The sequence below is a fragment of the Myotis brandtii genome, unplaced genomic scaffold (genome assembly GCF_000412655.1).
Source record: "Myotis brandtii unplaced genomic scaffold, ASM41265v1 scaffold977, whole genome shotgun sequence".
NCBI classification, from domain to species: domain Eukaryota; kingdom Metazoa; phylum Chordata; class Mammalia; order Chiroptera; family Vespertilionidae; genus Myotis; species Myotis brandtii.
In genome coordinates, this window is record NW_005372062.1 from 32977 (window position 1) to 40919 (window position 7943).

Consider the following 7943-nt stretch of genomic DNA (forward strand, 5'->3'; position numbering starts at 1 on the left):
AGGCTGGCAGGGGAGTGGTTAGGGGGTGATCAGGCTGGCAGACAGGCGAGCAATTGGGAGCCAGCAGTCCTGGATTGTGAGAGAGATGTCTGATCAGGCCTAAAACGGCAGTTGGACATCCCCTGAGGGGTCCTAGATTGGAGAGGGTGCAGGCTAGGCTGAGAATAAGATAAATATCACATGATCTAACTTATTTATGGAATATAATGAGCAAAATAAACTGATGAACAAAAATAGATCCAGAGACAGATAAGCATTGATCAGTCTGTCAAACCTCAGAGGGAAGGAAGGGGAGGGTGGTGGTAAGGGGGAAAAATCAGCCAAAGGACTTGTATGCATGTATATAAGCCTAACCAATGGACACAGACAACAGGGGGGTGAGGGCATGAGTGTGGATGGGTGGGCAATGGGGCAATAAGGACACATTATGTAATACCTTAATCAATGAAGAAAGAAAAAAACAAACAAACAAAAAAAACCCCAAAGGCTATAGTTGTAAGCTTGACCTATGTTTTAAACCTGTGGTCCCACTTGGCTGAGTGATATGGGCTGCAGGAGGTGCAACAAGTAAACAAAGCTTGATCAGGTGCATGTAATTGAGTAGATTCAAAACCCATGAGAACATTGTAACCACGCCCTTACTTTGCCTCCTGGAATCTGGCTATAAAATACTCAGCTTGCAGGCCATGACACTGTCTCTCCATCAGAGAACAGCGTTCCACCTAGACCCAGCTTTATTTTCTTGTCTGTCTTTTCTAAATCCTTCACCGCCCCCTCTCAGGTTCACCTATGGCTGTGCAGGCTCAGCACATGTGGCGCCCAATGTAGGGCTGAGTATGGGGACCTGGGGCCAGCTCGGCACAATTTTCTATTGAATAAGATGTTCTTTAAATTTAATATTTTCTAAGCCTGTATATATTTGCTTTGCAAGGTTGCAGCAGTTCTCAAAATCAGAAATTCTAAACTCTTTCAAGAATCCTAATAGGCCTTAGATATGTGTATTACAAACTTTGCATTTTTATTTCATAATAATTTACTAACACAGTTTACTACCTGAGCATTGGCAATTCCTGCCCCAACACTCAGGCCAGAGAATTACTATTTGTGCTGATGTCAACAGGAATGGGCTTTGGGAAAGGACAGGAAAACTGAATTCTTACCTTGGGTTCCAGCACTGTCCCCTTGTGGCGCAGTTCCTCTCTCTTGGGGCTGCAGCCTTGTTTACCACCACTTTGTTGCTTCTGCTGTTTCCAATGCTATTGACTCTGCGAATCTGGGCCTAGGTCCAGGCACCAGCCACCTTCTTGGGACCCGTGCTGCCCTGGACTACCTCAGGTGTGCACACTGCATTAGATCAAGTGCTTTGCATGCATAGTGTCTGCTGTGTCAGTGAGCTGCATATTCATGCTACCAATTGGCTTATATCCTGTGCTCACACAGAGGTTCCTTTGATCCTTTGGACTTTACTTATGAACCATAAGTTCAAAGGTAAAGTTATTAGGAATATTAAGACACCAATAACAGAACATTAAACTAAGCACAGGGCCCTTCTGAGAGCAGGGCCTTGAGGGAGAGGGAAGAAAAACTACCTTTAATTTGTTCTGATTACTATGTTGCATAGGTAAAACCCACAATAATATCTCAAAATATTTTGCTACAAGACCAACAAGATTGTGCCAAACTCCAAACTTCCTGGCTTTTTTAGCATTGCATCTTAGTTTTCCTTCCCAATCACGTTCATTTTGCTTGAGAACCTTGCTTCTTTTTTTCCCATCCAGTGGAGCTTATTTCAATTAGTTATTTGCTTTTTAAAAAATTTGTTACAATGACACTGAGAAAATTTTTAAAATGTTGCAGAATGTTCACATAAGTATGTGGATATGTGTATTTGGGTGTGTAAGGGAAGGGAAGGGGCTGCAAGATAGAGGGAGAGAAAGAGAAATAAAGGATGGAAGAGAGAGAAAGAGAGGGAGAGGGAGGGAGGAAGAGAGAGCGAGAGAGAGAGAGAGAGAGAATATGCTAGAGATCTAATATGGAGTCTCTACAGAGGCAAGCAGGAAGGCCTGCATTCAACTTCTGACTATTTTTTATTAGGTGAGTGACCCTAAGGAAATAATTTAAAATCTCTCACCCTCCATTTCTTTATCTGTAAAATGGGAATAATTATGTTACTTATTTTACACAACCCTTCTGTATTAATCAACAAATACTTCTTGAGAACCTACTCTGTATCCAGCACAGTTGTAGGTTCTGGAGATACAATAGTTCCCTCATAGAGCTACATTATTGTAAGTAAATACACAAAATATGTAAGAAAATATTTAGTATATCATATAGAGAAAAGTCGTGTAGAAGGGTTAGGGAATACTGGGGTAGAGGGAATAGGGTTGTCAGGGAAGGCTTCTCTGATTCGGTAGTATTTGAGCAGAGATCTGAAGGAGTTGAGGGGAAAGGCAATGCAGATTCTGGGAAAAGAGCATTGCAGGGAGAGAGCAGAGAAAGTGCAAAGGCCAGGAGGAGAAAGGTAATCACACAGAGGGCAATTAGGTAGATCATGTAGGTCTTTTGATGCTGTCAAGTCTTAGGCTTTTACTCTGAGTATAATTGGGAGCCACAGTAGGGTTTTGAGCAGGGTGTGACATGGTATGATTTGGGTTTTTAAAAAATCTGTGTTGAGAATAAACTGGGATCAGAAAGGGTAGAAGGAGGGAGGCTAGTGGGGAAGTGTTTGCCATAATTTGTGTGAAAGAAGATAAGGAATGGTATCGAAGGGGATGAAAAGTGGGCATGCCCTGGGTGCAGTTTGATGGAAGAGTGGACAGATTTTCTGACAGACTAGCTGTAGGGTATGAGAAAAGGAGTGGAGTTGAGGAGACTCCACATCTTTTTGGCCTGAGCAACAGGAAGATTCAATGAGACAATAAACACAAAGAGCTCAGCACAGTGGCTGGCATGCAGTTGGCACTCAATCAATTATTAACATACCTACATGATACCCAGAATCCATTAGCCTCTGCATATAAAACAGATCACATCACTGCAATAACCTACAGATTCCTTGCTCCTTGCTCCACTAGCTTGGCTTACCAATCAACCAACCTTCACTTAAACTGACATTCAGGGAAACTGCCCAAGGTGGATTGTCAGGAACCAAGATCCTATATCACTTCCACCACTGGCCTGTTGTGTGATCCTGGGTAACCCCTCAATTGCTCAGCAACCAAGGTGTTTATAAACATAGTACAATCTAATAACATCTGCACTGTCTATCTCAAAAAGTGGTGAGGGAAAAGCAAGAACAAATGGCCAATCATGATTGATGTAAAAATGTGTTGATTATTAAAGTGTTACAGAAATTCCAGATTATTGAGTGGGAATTTTCATTATAATGATACTAGAGGCCCAATGCATGAAAATTCATGCAAGAGTAGGCCTTCCTTCCCCTGGCTGCCGGCACCGGCTTCCCTCTGGCACCCGGGACCTGGGCTTTGCTCTGGCTGCCACCACCAGGCATCTAGGACCCAGGTGGCTTCACTCTGGCCCCAGCTTCGTCCAGAAGGACATCCAGAATGACGCCTGGAGGGACATTTGGTCTAATTAGCATATTACCCTTTTATTATTATAGATTCCTATGGAGAGTTTAATTTCAGATAGGAAAGACTGGAGCTGCAAGTCTTTTGGTTTCCTTAGAATAATAGAGTTAAAGGTACTCTGAGTGCTAATCTTTTAGTGCTGAGCATCTACTATCTTCCATTTAAGAGTTTCTCATATTCTTTAAAGCCATTATTAATTTACCTTTCAGTTATTCTCCCTTTAGGCTCAGTAATTAAAACCCAAATACCCCTTTCCTTATAGAATCTTCTCAAGCCATTTTGTGACTCTAAATCTGGGTGGCAAATAGCTTTCATCCCTATTGGCTGCCTGAAACACTGATTTGATAAGGCTTTAGAGGCCTTACTTGTGATCAGAAGTGAAGGATATCCTCATTCATATGTTTTAGAGAAAGAAGTGGATTCATGCTCTTTGAAATCCCTGCTCTAAGGCTTAGTTTGGTTTTCTTTCTAATGTTAGAAACCCAACAGCATGCTGATCCATGCTGTTATTTTTCTTCTTGTTCTTTTTTATACAATAGATCTTTTTGCTAGCAATCCTCTTATACATAAACCTTCACCCCACCAAATTTTGACTGCTCTGTGAGGCCACTCTACAAATATAATTACATTTAACACTTTCTTTGTATCCTTCTATAACTTTCTTGTGCATATACAAGCTTATATTGACATTCTTTTTTTAACAGTAATGAGATCACATTGTATTTTTCAGCTATTTCTATTTTTTGCTTAATAATTTAGCTTGAAGCTTATTCTTTTATTTATTTTTATTTAAAAACATTTTTCTTTGTATTAAACCATATTTTTTATTGATTTTAGAAAGGGAGGGAGAATGAGAAAGAGATAGAAACACCAATGATGAGAGAGAATCATTGATTGACTACCTCCTGCATACCCCCTACTGGGGATCAAGCCTGCAACCCAGGCATGTTCCCTGACTGGGAATTGAACTGTGACCTCCTTGTTCATAGGTTGATGTTCAACCACTGAACCACAGCAGCCTGGCTTGAAGCTTATTTTATATTAACACTCAATTGATGAATATTGATAAGGTTTGAGGTAGGCATTTTTTTAATGATTTTTATTTAACAAATGAGGAAATTAAAGTACAGATCAGTTAGGTATCTTGTCCATGGTCACCCAACTAGCAAGTTGTACAGCTTGGATTCAAAACTATGTCTGTCTGACTCAAGGACCCACTCTTTTAACCACCAGGCTATACGGACTGATATTGCTGATTAATCCTAGGAGTGGTTGTATTCCTGAATTTCTACCTCCAGAAACCATGACATGCTAATATGTGTGCCCATTCAAAGCACAGCCCACAGTTCCATAGCCACTTTATAGCTTCAAAGTACTTTCATACATAATCTCATTTAATTTTACATTAATTGAGTTTCTATTCTCTGCCAGGAACTGTTTTAGGTCTGAAGATGAAATGATGAATAAGACAGTATCCCTGTCCTCAGGATACTCATAACAAGGTGAGGGAAAGAGATTTGTAAATAGACAATCACAATAACAAATAATAATGATATTCTAGTTTTTTTTAACTTTAAAATACTGAGTTTATTTTAAAAATCAGCACAGTAGAACCTGCCACACAAATAACTTAAAACTATCAATGACAGATGATCCTATCAATTCAAGTGTATGCATTTAACTCCTCAAATTAAAACCTTTAATTTCCCTTGAAACCTTTTTAATTCTGAGGTTATATAAGATTAATCAAGAAAAGAGTAACGTTAAACAAAAATCAATCTTTTACAAATAAGTGAGATCAAGCAGCTTAAATTATCATCCAGAATACTTGTACTTCAGAGAAAAATCCCAGATGATATATATATATATATATCAAAAAAAAGACTCACATTATTCTATTCCATGGGGTGTGGTATGTCTCACATCACTCCTACATATTTCCTTCACCAAGCCTCAGGCAAAAAATTGAGGGAACATTTTTCTAGGCAGTGGCCTTATTTATATACATATTCCTTTTTCTGAACTTAGAGTTTCTGAAAACAGGGGCTTTTCTCTTATTAAAATATGATTTGTAAGATGTTTGAGGACCAAGCTATTATGGTTCTTAAGTTTCTTCCTTTCTATGGAGACTTCCTTTCAGAGATTTCATACCATTCAAATCTGTTCTCTCCTCCCACATAAGGTTTCTCTGTGGTTTGAAAATGTAGAAATGTCTGACTTCATCAGAGATGGAAAGGAGCTCTGTACCTTTGACCAGGCATAAGAGAAGGCCAGGTTCACTCCTGATGTACTCAAATTTCCTCTGAATTCAGTGAAAGTTTTGTATATCAGAATATGTCAATCACTAACAATAGAAGGCTTTGAGGGATTCAAAATGTGAAAAACCACCTAGGAATTGAACATTACAAAAATGTATGTTTATTGTTGTGCATGATACCAGGTGGATTCCTATTCTTAATGAGCTTCAACTGAGCAGAGATTTGACAGTATAACCTAACCCTGGGATTTCTATGAAGCTGTAATCCAGTGGGGACAGATGTCCTGTTGGGAAACTGCCAAAGATGGAAGCATGAGCTAGGTTATGGGATCAGACAGTAATTGCACTTTTGTTGGCATTGATCCCCTCATGGGTTCAACAGCAACTTGATCCCTGTATGAAATATACCTATTTGTTTTGTTTCAAAACATTCTGATCACCAAACTAAGCCAGTGGATTAAGAATCAGAGGTTTGAAAACCTAAGCTCACACAGTGTCAGAGAAGGAATAACATAAAGTTTAGCCTTTCTAAAGTTGAAATTCTACTTCAGAAGCCTTTTAAAAATTGATATTTTTAAATTTAAGGAAAAGGAGGTACTCAGATAACTACAGGATGTTGAAAAAAGAGATAGAAGAAGACATAAACAGATGGAAGAACATACCATGTTCATGGATTGGTAGAATCAATTTCATTAAAATGTCCATACTACCCAAAGCAATCTATAAATTCAACGCACTTTCCATTAAAATACCAATGGCATATTTCACAGACCTAGAACAAACATTCCAAAAATTCATCTGGAATAAAAAAAGACCCCGAATAGCTGCAGTGATCCTGAGAAAGAAGAACAAAGTAGGTGGGATCTCAATACCAGATATCCAGCTATATTACAAAGCCACTGTTCTCAAAACTGCCTGGTACTGGCACAAGACCAGACATATAGATCAATAGAATAGAATAGAGAGCCCAGAAATCAACCCGAACCAATATGCTCAATTAATATTTGACAAAGGAGGCAAGAACATACAATGGAGTCAAGACAGTCTCTTCAACAAATGGTGTTGGGAAAATTGGAAAGATACATGCAAAAAAATGAAACTAGACCACCAATTTACACCATACACAAAAATAAACTCAAAATGGATAAAGGACTTAAATGTAAGCTAGGAAACCATAAAAATACTAGAGGAATCGAAAGGCAACAAAATCTCAGACATATGCCGAAGCAACTTCTTCACCGATACAACTCCTAGGGCATTGGAAACTAAAGAGAAAATGAACAAATGGGACTATATCAAAATAAAAAGCTTCTGCACAACAAAAGAAACCATCAACAAAACAACAAGAAAGCCCACTGCATGGGAGAACATATTTGCCAATGTTATCACCGATAAGGGTTTAATCTCCAACATTTATAGGGAACTCATACAACTTAACAAAAGGAAGATAAACAATCCAATCAAAAAATGGGCAAAGGACCTAAATAGACACTTTTCAAAAGAGGACATTCAGAAAGCCAAGAGACATATGAAAACATGCTCAAAGTCACTAATCATCCGAGAGATGCAAATCAAAACAACAATGAGGTACCATCTCACACCTGTCAGAATGGCTATCATCAACAAATCAACAAACGACAAGTGCTGGAGAGGATGTGGAGAAAAAGGAACACTCGTGCACTGCTGGTGGGAATGCAGACTGGTGCAGCCACTATGGAAGACAGTATGGAGTTTCCTCAAAAAACAAAACATGGAACTCCCATTTGACCCTGTGATCCCACTTCTAGGAATATATCCCAAGAAACCAAAAACACCAATCAGAAAGGATATATGCACCCATATGTTCATAGCAGCACAATTCACCATAGCTAAGATCTGGAAACAGCCTAAGTGCCCATCAGTAGATGAATGGATTAGAAAACTGTGGTACATCTACACGATGGAATACTATGCTGCTGTAAAAAAGAAGGAACTCTTACAATTTGCAACGGCATGGATGGAGCTGGAGAGCATTATGCTAAGTGAAATAAGCCAGTCAATGAAGGAAAAATACCACATGATCTCACTCATTCATGGATAATAAGGAGACATAT